Genomic DNA, 18,560 nt, shown 5'->3' with positions numbered 1-18,560 from the left:
TTTCCAGAAGCCTCGATCTTGAAAGCATCTGTGACAAAGCCAACGGCCTCCCTTTCTAATGGACACACACACATTTATTCACTGTGTACACGTGAGCATACAGACAAGCATAATGCACACACAGGTTCACATACCTGTAGTGTGTTGTACAATAAGCACTGAACTTGTCTAAGGTCAGCTAGCGACAAGATAAATGACCTTGAAAAGAAATCTCCTTCCCATGAGCTTAATTTTTCACAACTATAAGATTAGAGGCACCACCCTTTTGATGCCAGCATTGTAGGAGTTTATGCATCGTTCTTATCACCAAAAGCAGGACAGTGAGTATCGGTGAATAGTCCCAGCAAAGAACCACTCATTCATTCAGCTCACATGGACTATCCAGAGACTGCTGGTGTTTCCAGTAGGTTGGTGAACAAATGATTCGGTTCTTGTCTTCTAGAGCAATATTCAAGTGAAGACACAAGGAAAAAAAGAAGGAGGAAATAAACAATGGGAGACACTTGTAGGGGATAAATAAGATCCAGTGTCAGAGAACCGCCTCGAATGAGGTCTGCTGAGGTATGCTGCACACTGTCCATTTGTCCCCTGTGACAGGTGATTTATCCTGTCCACATGTATTTATGGGTCATTTCCCGCGTGCCAAGCTTGGTGCTATCTGTTTGGTTAAGTGAATTCTTAGTCAAGACCATGGACAAAGGCCTTCCTTCTGGACATTTTTCCAGACCAGCTTGGCTTTCTGTCAAAACGGTGCTTGTCACAAACTGGTGGCATCTCTCATCCCAGTTTTATTTTCTTCCCTGGAAAAAAGGCAATGTGAAGTGGCCGGGGGATGTGTCTTTGGTGGACAGTCCGGGGGTCAACGCTTGCCCTGCTCTGCTGGGTCCCGGGGCAGCTGGCTCCGTCCCGTTTCTCACTCTGCGGGGTGGGGTGGCAACACGACCCAGACAGATGTCTTCCAGCTCCTGGGTGACTGCACCGAAATGCTGGCTTTTCTGTGGAATGGAGGCAAATCTTTTGGTTTGATCAATTCGTGAACTGAGGTTTCCAAACTTACTTGGATGTTTTTGCTTCTTCCAGCAAGCTCTTGCTATTTATTACCCTAAGACTGGGACCGTTCTGTGGCTCCACTCTGAATGTCTCTATGCTTTACTTAATCTAAATAATCGACGGTGGGCCCTTTCCCCTACAATCCATGCTTTATGAGTCCAGGTGTAGGTGAAGATTCCAACTCGATAATTTGGTATCATGGATCTGCTTCACTAAGGAAAGAAAAATCAGTATTTTCTTTAAGGCCGTAACGAGCCCCAACCCATCCCTCCCAAGGAAATATGCTTTCAATTCCTCACTACTACGGTCGCGCTCTGCGGCCTCGGCCACTTCACCTACTTCCTTGAATCTGTTTCGTCCCTGGGATGATGGTTTGGGGGTATATCCCACCTTCTGTGTTTTGCCTCTCAGGAGGAATTTTGTCTGATTTGGAAAATCCAAGGAAGGGCAGTGACAAGAGCCGAGCGGCCTCTCCATCCATGGGTTCTGATGAAATGGGGTTGCCCTGTTGGGCATCTTTCTCTTGCTTTGGCACCCTCAGCCCTCGAGATTGCAGGAAAATTGGGTGACTTTTGTCAAACAGCTGCACTCGGCATTGTGTTGGAGGTCACGGTGCTCCGTCAGAGGCGGAGGTAATGTATTTATTTGTCACTGCCGCCTGTCCCCGCCGCCGCCTTCCCTTCCGTTTGTTCTGCCCAAGGCCGTTGGGGTCCGACAGAGATCAACAGTGTTTCTACAGAGATGAAGCTGCTCGTCCAAACCTGAATTAGATGTTAAATCTTTTTGAAGTGGGGAGGAGGTAAAGGAGGGAGGAATCATATTGTGCTAAGAATTTATCCTGTGTTGCTTCCTGTGAGATAATGTCCCCGGGAAGATTTGTTACCCGGCGAGTTGCAAACTGCTGTTTCAGGCTGATACGTGCTGCCAATTCATTCTGATGAGTTCCGCCAGTCGGAAAAGTAGCTTTCCCTCCTTTGATTCGCTAGGGCTGGTTGGAAATGGATGATGGGTTCAAGAGCTGGGACAGCCTATGTGCAATGCCCGGGACGCCTGGAATCCCAGATGCCTCGGGCCGCACTCGGTGCTACAAAGGAAGGCCAGACCAAGACCATTGGGCTGAAAATTGCTCTCGGCCCCCAGTTCATGTGCCTCTTTTCTGAGTCACTTATTGGGAAACTATTTTCCTACCGATCCCCCATTCACACACCCCATACTCCTGTTCTGGATCCAGGTTCCAGACAGTCCTAAGGTCCTGTCTCTGCTAGGCTGGAAGGAAGCTCAGGGAGCCAGACTCCAGAGGCAGGCAGATCTGGGCACAGATTCTGGTTTCATTCCTAATGGGCTCACTTGGATAAATTGCAGTTGTCTCTGTGACCATCAGGTTCTTCATCTGTGAACCAGAGATGAACACGGTAGAGGTCTACCTCACTACTGAACTTCACTACCAAACTTTTGCTCTCCAAATATGGGAACTGAACAGATTCAGATACCGTTTGTTTGTTTGTTTGAGCAAATTCCTTGTATCTGAACTCTTGCCACTCATGCCCTGAAACTCAGAAACAAAGAAGGGATGCTACTGTCAATAGGCTCACTGTCAACTTCAGCCCCATCAGCCCCTTTCCGAACCACTCCATGTCTCTTTTGCTTGTGTCCAGCTTCCTCCTAGTGGCTTTGCAGCTATGAATCAATAATCTCTGGCATTTGCTTCAGTTCTCCCCAAGGAAGCATCTTTCAGGTTGCCTTTAATTGGTCCTCAACACAGGGGCGCTTCCCTGTGACCCACCCTGGCCTTTGGTTACCGCCAGCAGAATGCCAGTGCATCCTGGTCCTATTGAGTGCCAGGACCAGTTTGGCATTTTGTTCTCAGGTCTATGATACTCCTGTGGAAACATCTTGTCAGACGGATCCAGCTGCCTTCTCCCGGATGCCTCTACCACATCTCCACCACGTTCAGGGGGTCCCTTCCATTTGTGGAGCTTGTGAACTCTTGAAAATGTTTTTCAGAAGGAAAGACATGTAGAAGGAGCTTTGGGATCTTTCCTGACTCTGGCTGCAAGATTCACATAAGTCTTCTCTCTGGACCTCAGTTTACTCCTCCATCCAAAGAGACGGGAAGTCCTCAGGATACCATTGCATTTTTCCAGGGCCTCTGTCATCTTGGGGTTACTTCTTGGGGATCTCCCCTGGCGAAGGTGGGGTAGGGTAGGAGGAAGACCATAGGAAGGGCCTCCTGTTCTAGTAGGTTACAAGGTCAACGAGGGACACCAGAAGCTTCCACACTAGGCAATGCCACCCCAATCCACTCCCTTGGCTTTTTGCACTCAGCAAAGAGTGGCCCAGGCACCCACACCACCTAGATAGGTTCCCAGTCTCTCCCTCTTCCCCAAATCACTCAGTTCTCAGAAACCACCTTTCTGTGGTGATGCTTAGGCAGAACTGGAAATCTTCCCTGAACAAATGGTCAGTGAGAGAGTGACTGGTAATAAACATCAGCTGAAGGCACTCTGGGGACCTTTAAGGGGAGGACAGGCAGAGATCTTTGCCTGCACAGCCCCGGGGTCGAGGGAGCTAAGTGGAAATGACCTGGAGTCCAGTAGTATGTGAATGTGACACTCAAGGATGCTGTCCATCACTTGGACAGGGCAGGGGGAAGCCTTCTTAGGATGCTTCTGAATACTTTCCCATACTCAATAATTTTCCAGCAACCTTGCTTCCTCAATCTAAGCCTCTTCCATGATAACTGTAGGACACTTATTGGAACAAACGGATATTCTGTGTGGATAGATGCTTATCTGCACTGAAAGTGTTTGTCTCCTTCTTTAGAGTTCTACTTACTTATAGAGCAGCTTGGGGACCAAGCTTAAGTTCCCAGTACATGGCACCAACTGCTTAACATTTCGTGGGGAGAAAGAGAAAGAAGGAGGGAGAATGGAGGGGGAATTACTCAAAGTGTGTCAACTGGAGCATTAGTGTCAAAATCACATACCCCTGTTCAGATTGGACCTTTCTGGGAGGGTCCCAGAAATGTGAATTTAAATAAGCTGAGTAATTTTTAATGCAGAGTGAAAGAAAAAAAAAACAAAGATATAGATGACTTTGGTATTTGGCTTACTTGTCATTTATGAGCAACTCTTACAAAGGAGAGATAACTGAACATAATGGTCAAGTTCAGAGACTCCTGTGTTCGAATGTCAAGTGTACTTACCAGTGAATGACCTTGGGAAAGCCACTTTCTGCCCCTCTTCTTCCCAGCCTTGGTTCCCCATCTATGAAATGGAGATGTTGATAGCAGTGCTCACCTTACGGGGTTGTAGAGGAGTAGTTTTTTATATGCAAAACACTTAGGAGACTGGCACATCATAAGGGTCTTTGAAAGAAATTATGGACAGATCCAGCACAGAAATACTTTTCCAGTAGCCTTGTTGGAATGATGGACGGAGAGGTCTCCAGTGTGGTGATATGAGGGCTCCTGCTGGGTTTCTTGGTCTGAGAAATGAATGAAAGCCACCATTTACTTTATGGATCCACAGCACCAATGGGGACAAGGCCACCAATGGCCAGCAAGAAGGTCCACTCTATAACCCCTCTGACTTGACCTTCCTAGTAGACACTCAGCTGCTTTTCACCTCCTGGACTATGAAGAAACTTCTGGATTTCTGCTACACAACAGGGGAGCCAAGATGGTCTGGAGAACCAACAGAAGCTCTCTATGCTCACCCATACTTTTCTATTAATTATGAATGAACCACCTTCACGGTGTTGTGCGGACAGCCTACAAGGTCCCCGCCTTCAAGTATCCTAAGCAGGGTCAAAGCTGAGCAGTGCAGAGAGGAAAAGGAATCCTCATCTCCCACTGTTTGTCCCTTCTCTCTTTCACAGCCCTCCAGGGTTGAAGAAGAAGCTCTCCTCCGTATTTACCTCTAATCCTCAAGGAAAGAATAAGCTGGATTTCCCTTCCTCTTTATTCTGGAGAGAGACTACTTTTCCTCTCTCCAAAGAGGCGTCCCTTGCCCCTTTTCCTGGAGCTACAATGATAGACAAAACACACACACAGAAAAATCATCTCTAAGACTGCACACAAACACAGGTATTTCAGACATATTATACTCAACACACAAATACATGATGCCCAATAAATAGTTATTGAATTGCACGGTATGGTTGAAAGAGCAGGGACTCAGAATTCAGGCTGGTCTAATTTAAATCTCGGCTTTGTCACTCACTAACTGTATCAAGTCAGGACTGACATGGGGGCTATGGGTAGCAACGAAATGGTTTGTGCCTCATCACTGTTGTGATTTAAGCAGAGCCTGTTCACTGTGCTCTCTATAGGCATGAACTTAAGATTTTGTTTTACAAGCTGATGATTATATTGGCTGTCAACGGAGCTTAAATCCTGGCATCTAGGAACTCACTTAAATACTTGTTCAAAGAATATCTGGGTCAGAAATACTCCCCTTTTCCTTCTTGAACTGTTAAAATTCAATAGGAAAGTGACCTGTTCAAAGATGAACTCTATTTTATAAAGATGTTTTCAGCGGGCCCTGGGTAAAAAATATTTCATAAACCAGAGGAAGCCACTAAATCAAGGAGTCTAAAAAGAAATAGATTTGCTAAAGCGGTACCATTTTGGTGTGGGAAGGTGATATATGCAACATTTTTTACTATATTTGGCTGCAAACTCCAGACAGTTGTTGCCTTGATCTATGACTGAGATTCTGTGGCAGGGCACCATTTGAACTAGCCCTCCTCAGGGCTTTTTGCTGTAACAAGAGATCATAAATGATGATGATTGGGTGAATATTTTGAAAATAGGAGAAGGAGGCAGTTTCAAGTGCACAGTTCTGGTGGATTCATGGAGCTACTGGATATGCCTATTGGGGCACAAGGAAGACGGGCCACATGGACCGTCATTGGTAGAAGGTATGGGTGTGCCTAAAGTGGCTTCTGATAGGGCTTCTGTAGCCATCTGTGTTCCCTGGGATGCAGACTGAGAGAGAGTTTAGCAAGCAGGGTGTTTACTAGCAATGCCTTTAGGATCCATACCTGTGGATAGGAGATGAGGGAAGCAGGAGTGGGAAGCGGGAAAAGCCTAGTTGTGATGCAGATCCAGAGATAACCTTGGCTGAATCTGGAGCTCCAATTGTCCCCAGCTGGGCTGAGGTGCTGGGCTTTCACATTATGGCATCAATCAATGGATTCAGGGTGAGCTTGGGTGAGATGGGTCAGTGGGGCAGTTGAAAAAACTGCAGAAGGACTGACAGGTGAACAATGTGACCAACAGCCTTCCCTGTGGCTGAACCACAAGGCTTCCACTGAAACACAATTTGGGTGGTGTGCCCCAGTGTTCACTGTTGCTCTTGCAGGGGGACTGGGGATGTCAGGTCTGTGTATGGTTGGTTGGAAGTCTGACCAGGGTTACTCTCCTAGGTTTCTCTAAATAAGAGCCAATTACTAATTGATCCGATAACTCCTTGCAGTGCCAGAGACTTGGGTGAGAGCCAGCACACAGCAGTCCTTGCCAGCGATCCATTCTGCTATGGAAACTTCCTCCTTCCTGCAAGCATGAGGAGTCTATAGAGAGAGCATCTTTATGGTTGACATGGGCTTTGGAACTGGACTGACTTGCAAGCCGAGCCAAGCCACTTCCCAGCTGCCCAACCTTAGAACAATGGCTTGACTTCTCTGGACCCCAATTACCTCCCCTGTAAAAAGGGAATAATTACTCTACATACCTTATATGTTGCTCTTTCCGAGATCATGCAAGCAGTCAAAGTTATTATTACTTGGGGATCAGTGGTATGTCAGAGAAGGGAGAAGATCCACTCATTTACCTTTTCCAAGCCTGATGTTAGCATGATGGCAGCAGAAGTCTTAGCCTGGTCTTTGTGGGCAGAGGTCCTGTCGGGGTCACATAATGTGGTTCAATAGAGTCTCTGGGATCAGCTCCTCCTCTCAAAATCCTGGAGATGTGGGGATCCCTGGGTGGCTCAGCTGTTGGTGCTTGCCTTGGGCCCAGGGCGTGATCCTGAAGTCCCAGGATCAAGTCCCGCGTCGGGCTCCTTGCATGGAGTCTGCTTCTCCCTCTACCTATGTCTCTGCCTCTCTCTCTCTCTCTCTGTCTGTCTCTCATGAATAAATAAATAAATAAAATCTTAAAAATAAAAGTTTAAAATCCTGGAGATGATGGAAGCCACAAAATTAGCCTCCAGGTTGCCTTGGCCATGGGTGTCCTACTTGATTGAAACTGAAGGGAACCAAGGATCAACTCATATCAGGAAATGGCAATGTCAGGTGCTAGAGTTTCAGCTGTACATGTGCCCAGAGATGCACATGGAACCATGTGGGTGTGTCTGAATGTTAAGCTCCACTGGTTCTCAAAGTGGCTCCTTGTTCCAGGAGAGGCAGCATAAACTGAGAATTTGTTAACAATGCAATTTGTGAGTCTCATCTCAGACCTACGGAAACCCTGGTGAGAGAACCCAGGACCTACATATTAATAAGAACTCCAGGTGATTCTGATGCATGTTTATGTTTGAGAATCAATGGTGTAGATAAGAAGTCAACATATTTTTTTTATAAAGGGCCAGATAGTAAGTATTTTTGACTTTGCAGCCCATGCGTTCAGTCTGTCAAAATGACTCAAATCTCCCCACTGTAGTGCAAAAGCAGCGATAAACATTATATAAATTAATGAGTGTGTGTGTGCTCCAATAACACTCTCCAACAGGCAGGCTATGGTTTTTTAGTGTCTGGTATAGGCGCCTGCAGGATCACAATTTCTTTCCTTAAGGTGACTTCTCTCCTCCACCAGGACATGCTCATTCCTTTATTCATGTATTCAATAACTCATTTTATTTCTCTGTTGTATACCGTCTGCATGCTAGGAACTCTGCTAAGGATAGGAAATGCAACAGTAAATAAGAGACACCATTCCGCCATCATGGAACTTAAAGTTTAAGGAGAGACCTAAAAAGCAATTCCAAATAACTATTAAGATAATACATGACAGAGAGGAGAGAGAATTCGAAGGGTTCAGAAGTGACCTAATCTAATTTGGGGAGGGTAGAAAAGGACTTTCTAAGAAGTTGTCTTTATTTTTTTTATTTTTAATTTTTTTTAAAGAGGGAGAGAGAGAGAGAGAGAGAGAGAGAGAGAGAGAGAGAGAGAGATGGTGGTGGGTGGAGAGAGGCAGAAGGAGAGAGAGAGAAAGAAAATCTTAAGCAGGTTCGCTGCTCAGTGCAGAACCTGACATGAAGCTTGATCTCACAATCCTGAGATCATGACCTGTGCCAAAATCAAGAGCCAGGTGCTTAACCGACTGAACCATGCAGGCAACCCTAGGAACTGCCTTTTAAGATGGAATCCTGACAATAGTAGCTAGGTTCTGATACTTTTGTAAGGACTTTGTGCTCATAGCTCATTTCATCCTCCAATAACCCACAGAGGGAAGTACCATTTTTATTCCCAGCTCATGAAAAAGAGAGTGAGGCCCAAGAAAGATATACAGTGTGCCCCCAAATCCGAGCCCAGGCAGTTTGGGTCTAGAGGCTGTGTTCCCAACTACAGCTTGATATCAGCTAGGTAACAGGAAAGAGAAGAATGTTCTAGGCAAAGGCAGAAATTTACAGTCTAGTGAGGTGAACAGTCCCTACTTTAATAATTTTATTTTAGAGTCTATTATAATCTAGGCATCATGTTAGACATCAAGGGTGCAGCTGGATAGAAGTCAGAAAGGCCTTCATGGAGCTTATAGATGAGTCCAGAAGACATATGTTGCTGAAAACCAGGGGAGAAAAAGCAGAGGGGGAAGTGGGGCAAGGAAAATGTACACAAGAGTTTAGGGATGGTCTGAGGCTTCATTCAATACTAAGCAAAGAAAGGGCAGAGAGATTAAGACCAAATCTCCCTTCTTGACTTTTTTGTCCAGTGACATCTCTAGAACTCTTGCTGGTTAAATCCAATTTCTGGCCATAGTTTTATATTTATATATATAATTATTAACATAATAAATATATAATATATCTAAATATATATGCAATTTTTCATTATGTAGGGAAGAGAAGGAAAAATCATTAGTTGGTATGGGGTTATTTGATTAGTGATTTGTTAATAAAACAAAGTAAATGCTCACTTAATACCCTATTGCCAAATACTATATTCTAGATGAATTAAATAACTAGACTTTATAACAAAATTCTATCCTAGTATAAATAACATAAACATCTTGACATACTTAAGTTTAAAATCCCTCAAAAATGTTGTTCTGTCAGAATATATATTCAGAAAATAAGAAGCAAAATAAAAATAACACCACATGGAGATGAATTTGCATTGAGTGTGGCAGAAAGAGAATTACTATCTGTGCTATAGAAGGAATTTATATAAATACCAAAGGAAAAAAGTCCATAATTCTGAAAGTTAAATGTGAACATAATTTCAAAAGACATGGATAGGACCTAGAGCTCACAATATAGAAAATAAAATTGGCTAATAAACATGGACAGTATTTAATCTCAGAGGTAACCAAAGAGATTTGAATACAAAAGCAGAGTGATACAGTCTGTCAGCTAAATTAGCAAAGTTTATAAAAACAGTTGTATTCTGGAGAGATTAAGTTTGGAACGAATACTCTCACAGTTAATAGAGTTCAAAATCAGCATAAAATTGGGGAAATTTTGCAACCTGGCAAAACATATCAAGACCATCAAAAATATTTACACCTTTTGACCAAATATCTGCATTTCTGGGAATTTTTCTAAGGACATTGTTTTCATTTCCTAGTGCTGCTGGAATGAGGCAAACTGGGCATTCCAGAGCACAACAGAAATGCATTGACTCACATCCGAAGGCTAGAAATCTGAGATCAAGGTGTGAGCAGGGTTGGTTCCTTCTGCAGGCTGGAAGGGAGGATCTGCTCCATGCCTCTCTCCTACTATCTGGTGATTTGCTGGCCATCTCTGGCATTCCGCGGTTTGTGAGCATATCACCCTGAATTTTGCCTTCATCTTCACATGATGTTTTATCTGTGTGCATGTCCATCTTCCCCTCACTGTCCTATTGGATTTGGGCCCAATCCTTTGGGATTTTGGCTCTTGTTAACTAACACTCTCTCAGGACATATTGCAGGAGCTAAAAGATCATTTAAGTGTCCTAAGAGAGAACTATGTTAATTCCCCATGGCATTTTCCATTTGCATCAGGAAAAAAAAATTACCATTGATCTCACTATTGTCTTCTGAGAAAGGATGCTTCTGTTAAATGAGAAGCTGCTTCATGAGCTGATTGTCTTGATTCATTTAGCAATCCAGATATACAAGTAGGAGTTAGCAGGTGCGGAACAGCTCACCAATGTGTAGGATGAGTAATTTGAAGTCTTTTGGGAAGTGGAGAAAGAGACAATAAGAGCAAGAGATGGGAAGAAGAGAGGAGGCAGCAGGCATTGGGCAGAGAAGCCCAGGGCAGAGCTCCACATAGGTGGCTCTCTTCTGGCAGATAAGAAAACCTATCATTTTTGAGTTCCTATTGTGTTATCTCTTGGTGAAAACTCTAGCTTGGTGTGAAGTTCACTACATTTAAAAATGCTGTGAGTGAGTGATTTCTGTTCTTTATCTCATTTGTTAATAATATAGTTGATGAAAGCTTGGTCTTCATCTCACAATGAAGCAAGCAGGAACCCCAGAGGTAGAGGAGACAATGAGATTAAAAGGATTAGGAGCACCCTGGACTTTGGAGACATTTGGGGAGGCCCCAGTCTAGATAAGTGGGGCTCAAGAAAGTTGTGCCTATGTCTCCATGGCTATGAAAGCACCAGCAGACCTATGGGTTACACAAGCATGACCAGCTTTGCCCTCTGGTAGGAGCGGACCCTGGGATGCCTCTCCACCAATCTCCCTTCCTCTTGGGCTGCTGCTGCTCTACCAGCTGTCCCCCGGCCTCTTTTAAATGGGAGGAAGCAAAGCCTCCAACCTACACGTTTTAAAGGACTTTTTTTTCTTTTTAATTGAGGAAAGTTTGCACAATGCAAATAAACAATGGATCTCATTTCCAGCCTCTCCCAAGGGAGGAGGGGGAGGGGCTGCACTTTGATTGATGCAGGAAGGAAATTGAGGCTCAGCTTTCCAGAAACTAGTGCTAGAATGAGGAGACCAGCTTGAGATACGTTGCAGAAGAGGAAAGCCAAAACTATTTTCCAATCACTGATCTAAAGCTTTCCAATTTCAAGCCCTTATGGGATTTAGTATTTTAGGGGATAAACAAGGCAGCCTTGAGGTTACCCAGAGAAATATGGACCATCTGAGCATTTTAGACACTGGGCTTACCTTGGGATGAAGAGAGAGGGAATAAACATTCACTGAGCACTTGCTGCGTAGTAGGCTCTGCCTTGGACACTTCAACAGTGTTTTCTCATTTAATACCATGTTACAATATCCCTATGAAGCACGTGTAATTAACCCACTATACAGATGATGGATGGAGGCTCAGTAAAGTGACTGTCCAATGCCACATGGCCAGTGTGTGCCAAACGCTGTTGACATGGTTTGTAAGTGATTGGTCTGGGAAGATGATCTGGCTGGCAGCTCCTGTATTGAATAATATAGAGATAAAACACTGCCATCACTGCAGAAAGTTCTACTCTAGAGAGAGTAGAACAGATTGAAATAGTTCCAGGCAAAAGGAGAGGGTATTTGTAAAAGTAAGGGATTTAGTAGGAGTAAAGCAGAGCATCCTTGGGACTCCAGGAATTAGTTGGAGCTCCCTAACTTAGGCTCTGCAAAGAGTAGATATGGAGGATTCCAATCCGGTAGCAGAATCTATGACCCTTCTCCAAGACTCAAGGAGCACAGATTGGAGGACGTCACATGGATAGTGCAGCTCAGCGGGCTGGGATGCAGACAGTAGATAGATCATGTCTACACCTTGAAGGTGGTCACAGGAGACATGACATAGAGTCAGCTCTGTCCCTAGCTAAATATAGGGCTGGTACGGTTGTGCCTGATGAATAGGGCAGAGCTGTGGCAGATAGAGGCTGACAATAAAAACCTTTAGCACATTTTATGTCTGCATGCAGGCTGTACACATAAGGGTGTGTGTGTGTGTGTGTGTGTGTGTGTGTGTGTGTGTGTGGTTTGGGGGGCAATTAAGCATGCTCCGTTCCTTGACAGAGTAGCTCATTCTCTTGCATATCGTGGAATTCAATTTGAGTCTCGAGAGCACTGACATTGGAAATGAGATCTCGGAGATGTTTCAACACCCAAATAACTTTCTCCCCTCCATCTGTGAGCATCTCTTTTCAACTCTTGTCCACTTTGAGCTTTCTCCCTGTGGGTTTGAGAAGATGAGTTGGCTCAAGCTGTAAAACAGCTTTCTCTTTGTGTGTGTGTGTGTGTGTGTGTGTGTGTGTTTGTTGGAAACGTCTGTCTAGCTCATTCATAACTATGCACACTCATCTGGAATAAATAGACAAAAACTGACTGATGTAAAGGACTTCCATTCCAGAAAGGTCTGTATTCGCTCAACAATAATTGCAGCAGAAATGTCTCTGCCAGCTTAGTCTCTTTGCCTGATCCAGAATCAGGTCCTGAGATATCTCTAATAAGCAGTTAACCACCACTGATGTTAACATTCCCCCAGTATAATTGCAAATAGAATACTCATATAAGATGCTTCTGGTGGAAGGAAAGGGGGTCTCTGTTAAAACCTTACTCTGGGCTTGTGTTGGAGATCTGCAGTGCGCTAACAAAGGCTTTGAGAAGTCCTGCAGTAAAGAAACCTTTACAATTTTGTTTCAGCCAGAATTTCCCAAGCTAGTTTAGAAAGCCAGCCTTCTTTCCTTCCTCCCTTTTTCTTTTCTTCTTTCCATGAAGCATTTGTAGAATAAAGCTCAGTGGAACATATTTTGGGAAACACAAGCCTAAATACAATTGAATCTTGACGAGCATGTACATGTGTGCATGTGTGATGTGTGTGTGTATGTGTGTGTGTGTCCCCGCACACTGCCTTTCACTCTCTGGGAGTCTGAAACAATGATGGTATTTGAAGGAGGTTGTAATATCTGGGCCTTTCCTGAAAAGTCTGGGGATAACCCTCATAATTCTGTGATCCTTTTTAAAGTCATTACCTGCATTTTATTGTTAGACATAAATTCTACATTTAACTGTTTATTTATTAGTTCAGTTTCAAATATACCATCTCCATGATCACTACAGGCAAGATGTTACCTCCTTTTTTAAAAAAAAGATAGATTTATTTATTTATTTATTTATTTATTTATTTATTTATTTGAGAAGGAGAGGGGCAGAGGCAGAGGGAGAGAGAGAATCAACAAGCAGACTCCCCGCTGAGCCATGGAGTCAATTTTGGGGCAATTCCAGGACCTTGAGATCATGACCTGAGCTGAAACCAAGAGCCAGCAGCTTAACTTACTGAGCCACCCATGGTCCCCAAAACATTATTTTCTTAATGCAATCTTCAGAGACATTGTATCTAATCCTTTAATAAAAATTATGGCAGACAGATGTGGTTTGATATTGCATTAGTCTCTTACCATCTCTTACCTGGTATGTCCTCTTCCCTTCCTCAAAATGTCACCTGAGCTCTCCCTCTGGCTCCCTTCATCTCACCATGACAAAGATTATTATATAAAAGATTGCCCCACTTAAACCACATCAACACTCCCCACTGCTAATAAGGTAAACCCAAACCAGCTTCTCTGTGCTGTGCTTTGCCAGTGCTGTTCCTCTTGATATGCCCTTTTTTCTCACTCATCTGGAAAATTCCTAGTCATCCTTAGGTTCCAGTCCAATTGTCATGACTCCTAGGGAGTATTCCTTGGTGTTTGCAGGAAAAAATTATTTGTTCCCTCTACTATATTCTCATTGCATTTTTTATTTACCCACATTCGTGGCTTTTGGCTTTGGCTTTTAAGATAAAATGAGAATTATGGGAAGGAAGCATGTATCAAAGAGAATTTTGAAAATAAATATATTGAACTCAGTCTTCCCTGTCTTCTAGACTTCCTTGATAAACTGACACCATTGTCATTATCTGCAACTGTCATACTCTCTAAGCACTGGACAATATGTGTTATATACATTATCTCTTTGATCCTTAAGAGATAAATGTGTATTTTGTACCCACTCTACAGATGGCTTTATTCAAGGTTGTCGGGCTCCAAAGTTGGTGCTACATCCATTGTGTGGCATTGTCTCTTGGGTACATGATTATCCATATCATGTACCCCTCAGCACACTCCATGTTTATAATAATTACCTGTAATTCTCAAATAAACTTTTTTTTAAAGATTTTATTCTTGAGAGACACAGAGAAAGATGCAAAGACATAGGCAGAGGGAGAAGAAGGCTTCCTGTGGGGAGCTTGATGCAGGACTTGATCCCAGGACTCTGGATCATGACTGAGCCAAAGGCAGATGCTCAACCACTGAGCCATCCAAGTGCCCTCAAATAAACTTTTCAAGACAATATTAGTATCCTCATTTATAACCAAAGAAACTGAGTCTTATTTGCCCAGGATCATCTAGTAGGTGGATAAAAGATTAAAATCCTGTATTCTTTCCAGTGCACCACACAACCTGAGGTTTCCATCATTTAGAAGATAGAAGCTTGAGATTTAGAATGGAGATAAGGAAGCCCTATTGGATCCTTAGTCATACAAGTAGATTCAGGAATTATAGTCCATGGTGGAATGATTAACCATTAAGAACATATAGGAGAAAGAGGAACATGCTAAATAACACCACAGTGGTGTATTACAACAAAATCCAGCCAATGATCCTTATTCTTCAACTGACAGATTGCAAGGAAAAGAGAGGGAGAAAGAAAAAGGGGAGAGAAAGAGAAATAAAGAAAGAGGGGGTACCAAGACAAATGCTTATTTGAGAGAATTAAGTGATATGCCAAGAGTTGCAATGTATGTATCTTATTTCAATCTTGATTTTTGCCAAAAAAAAAAAATCCAGAGAAATAAACTATAAGGAGATCAAGGGAAATCTGAATGCTGATTGAGGGTCTGATAAAATTAATAAATTACTGTTAAATTTTTCGGTAATTATGCTTAAAAATGAAGTTCTAGGGGTGCTTGCATGGCTCAATCAGTTAAGCATCCACCTTTAGCTCAGGTCATGATCTCAGGGTCCTGGGATTGAGCCCCACATCAGGCTCCCTACTCAGCAGAGAGTCTGTTTTTCTCTCTCCCTCTGACCCTTCCTGCTTATGCTTCCTCTCTCTGTCTCAAATAAATAAATAAAGTCTTTAAAAATGTAAAATAAATAAAAATGTTCTATTTTACATAGATGAATATGAAAATATTTATTGGTGCAGTGATAGATATCTTGGATATACTTTAAAACAATCTGGGAGAGAGGTCAATGGTAGTAATATAGATAAATCTAGGTTGGTCATAAGTTTATCATTGTTGAAGCTGGATGATGGGAATTCAGGAGTTTACTTGAATTTAGACAGAGTATTTATTACACTGTCTAAATTCGAATTCCCAATTATAAAACATCACAAGTAAATGATTAGCCAGATATGCCCATCCCATGAGCTGAAGGATTGATAGGCATTTTGAGTGTTTTGTTATCAATAGATTAAGAAATCAAAACAGAAAACATGTCTTTGAATCAGATTCATGTTCCCATAGCCAGTTTGCTAGGTCTACCCATTTGGAAATGAATTACTGGGAATGAGGAGAAATAACAGCATTTCTCCTTGTGCTCTCTGTTACTTACTGCCATGAGAGCCTATATTTTGAAAATGGCTTTGGATTTACCTTTTGAATTATTAATATATGTGAATTTGTGTCCCAGGAACAATTTTGCAGTTTTATGACATGTGATCAGTCTAGAAGATTCTAGGAGAGAACCCATGTTTGCCAAAGTGACACTGGTGTGCTAAAATTAAGTTTCCATAGCAACTCCTTCTACTTCAATGTTGGTTGGTCCTAGAAGAGGGCATGCTGATTTCCCAACAAGAAGGAGGGAGTGAGGTGGAAACAGCATGAGTTAGGCCGTGGGAGGGACTGCTTGCTTTAGGAAGAAGAAAGTCACTTTTAAAGAAATATATTTTTAAGTAATCTCTGCATACAATATGGAGCTCAAACTTAGAACCCCAAGATCAAGAGTTGCATGCTCTACTGAGCATGGTGACTGAGCCAGCCAGGCACCCTGAGGAAAGTCATTTAAATCACTGAGACCAAGAGTAAAGCCAAGTCAGTTTCCATCTGGGGTAAGGTTGATATGCAAGAAGTCTTATTGCAATGGTGGGCAATAGTGGCAGAGAGGGATTTGGGTCTTGGCAGAGTTTTCTTCATTCTATTGAAGTCAAGTTCGCTCAAGTCAGGGTGTGGATGTGGTAGGGTTGCTCAAACAGGTGTTGTGGAGGGAGAGTCTGGGTTGGAGGCTATGATTCTTTCCTGGGCTACATTACCCACGGCATCAAGAGTAAGAATCAAGAATAAGTATAGGAGACCACCAGCCCTTAGGCAATATATAGGAGCTTGGGATGAAAAGATCCATACATGGCAAGTGGGTATGTGCTGTGTTCCTTCTTACCCCATCTGTGCTGACTGTCATATACAGAATGTAACTATTTCTGAACTGGCTTTCCTGATGGGCAGGGACACGCTGACATCTTTCTGAACTGGGTCGTCATTGCCTATTCCTGGGGAGGGCTAAGGCGTCTGGGGGCAGTAGTCAGCATTCACAGCTGTGCTGGGAAGGGCTGGGGCAAGTGCAGTGAGCAATTTTTCCAGCTGCATCTTTACTGGCCCATGAGAAAATGCAAGACAGCATTGCCTGAAGATGAGGTCTGGCGTCTTTGCCAGCCCAGCTTCGAGCTGAGCCTGAGACTAAAGCTATAGGCCCACAGCCATTGACCTTTATGTGACCAAAGCTTCCCTGAGTCAAGGAGCCTCAAATGCTGCAATCCACACTCCACACTGTGCTGTTTACTTATCTGATGGAGCTGTTCTTTTGGAAAGCTGTGTTAGTCCTGTAATGCAAAGTGACAGAGAAAATAAAAACACCCAGCTGAGAAAAAGCCACAATGTTAATGTGAAACACAAACTTTCTGTTCATCTGAATCGTAGTTTATTTTAAAACAGAACCATAACAGCTCAGATTCTGGGGACCGGGAGGGGCTGTGGCTGCAGCTGCCCAGCTCTCAGATCCTTTCCCCAACTCGCCTTTTGGTCTTAATTCTTGGCACTTCTCCCAGGAGTCAAAGTGGTGTGATGTGGGTTTGCCCTCCCTGAATATGACTCCAAGACCAAGGAAGAGTGAGTTCTGGAGTTTACAGTAGATGAGCCTGAAACTAATGTCACCGTGCTCTGCCCACTAACCCTGCAGTCTCTCTGACTAAATAAAAGCTTGGCCCTAGGTCCCCGGGAGCTTTGTTCTGGAGGAATCTGGCTTTTGTGTTTCGTCTGAACCAAGTTTGGGGTCTGATCCCAAACTCTTACAGCTGGCACTGAGCAACATCTGGTTGGCATCTTCTCTACCCTGTTTCCTGGTGTTTGCCTGCATTTTTTGGAATTAGCTCAGTTTTCTTAATATTTTTTTGTTTCTGAATGTTTTCTGAACAGTATTATCCATATGAGAATGTTAGCTGTACAAAAGCCCAGGGGAGAATCTTGCTATGTAGGCTGCTTCCCGTCCTCATTCCACCTCCAAACTGGAATAACAGGAGCCCATGGTGGAAAATGAAGAGAAGCAGTCCAAGTTTAGAAGAAAAGCAGGAAATTATCCCAGAGGAGAGGCTTTCAATGAAGCAAGGGGAGGCAAAGTGTGTCAAATTGCACCTAAGAAGACAGATCAGAAAAGTGGCCACTGGGTTAAGGGTTGGTGTCTTCCTGTAGGGCTGTGTTGGTCAAAACCAGAATGCAATAAATCAGGAAGTATATAGGAGTGAAGAAAATGGAAAATTAAATTGCCTTTTCAAGAGTTTTGCTCATGAGTACAAGTTCTCCACTGGGGATGCACATTAGAATCCCCTGGAAATCATTTTAAAAATACTGATGCCTGGGCTCCTTCCCAGAGATTCTTATTTAAGTGGTCTTTTGAGGGGATTGTTTTGCTTATTTAATTCTACTTTTAAGATGAAAGCCAGGGGCACCTGGGTGGCTCAGTGGTTGAGAGTCTGCCTTTGGGTCAGGTCGTGATCCTGGGATCCTAGGATGGAGTTCCACATCAGGGTCCCCACAGGAAGCCTGCTTCTCCCTCTGCCTATTTCTCTGCTTCTCTTTCTGTGTCTCCCATGAATAAATACATAAAATCTTTTTAAAAAGATGAAAACCAATGGAATTGTTTGCAGCCCTACTGTAAGTAGTCAGCACAGAGGAAGAGATTAAAAGTACAAGGTGGATGGTGGACCAATGATGTCATAAGATTGCCCAAGAGGTAGCAGCTGGAATCAGGGCCCAGGTGGTTGACTTTAGACCTGGGCAGGTAAGCTCAGAACACAAGATGGCTCCTTTTGCCGTTGTGTGTTCTCA

This window comes from Nyctereutes procyonoides, unplaced genomic scaffold (genome assembly GCF_905146905.1).
Source record: "Nyctereutes procyonoides isolate TBG_1078 unplaced genomic scaffold, NYPRO_anot_genome, whole genome shotgun sequence".
Classification (NCBI taxonomy): domain Eukaryota; kingdom Metazoa; phylum Chordata; class Mammalia; order Carnivora; family Canidae; genus Nyctereutes; species Nyctereutes procyonoides.
The sequence above is the reverse complement of the archived record's forward strand: the minus strand, read 5'-3'. Positions refer to the sequence as shown.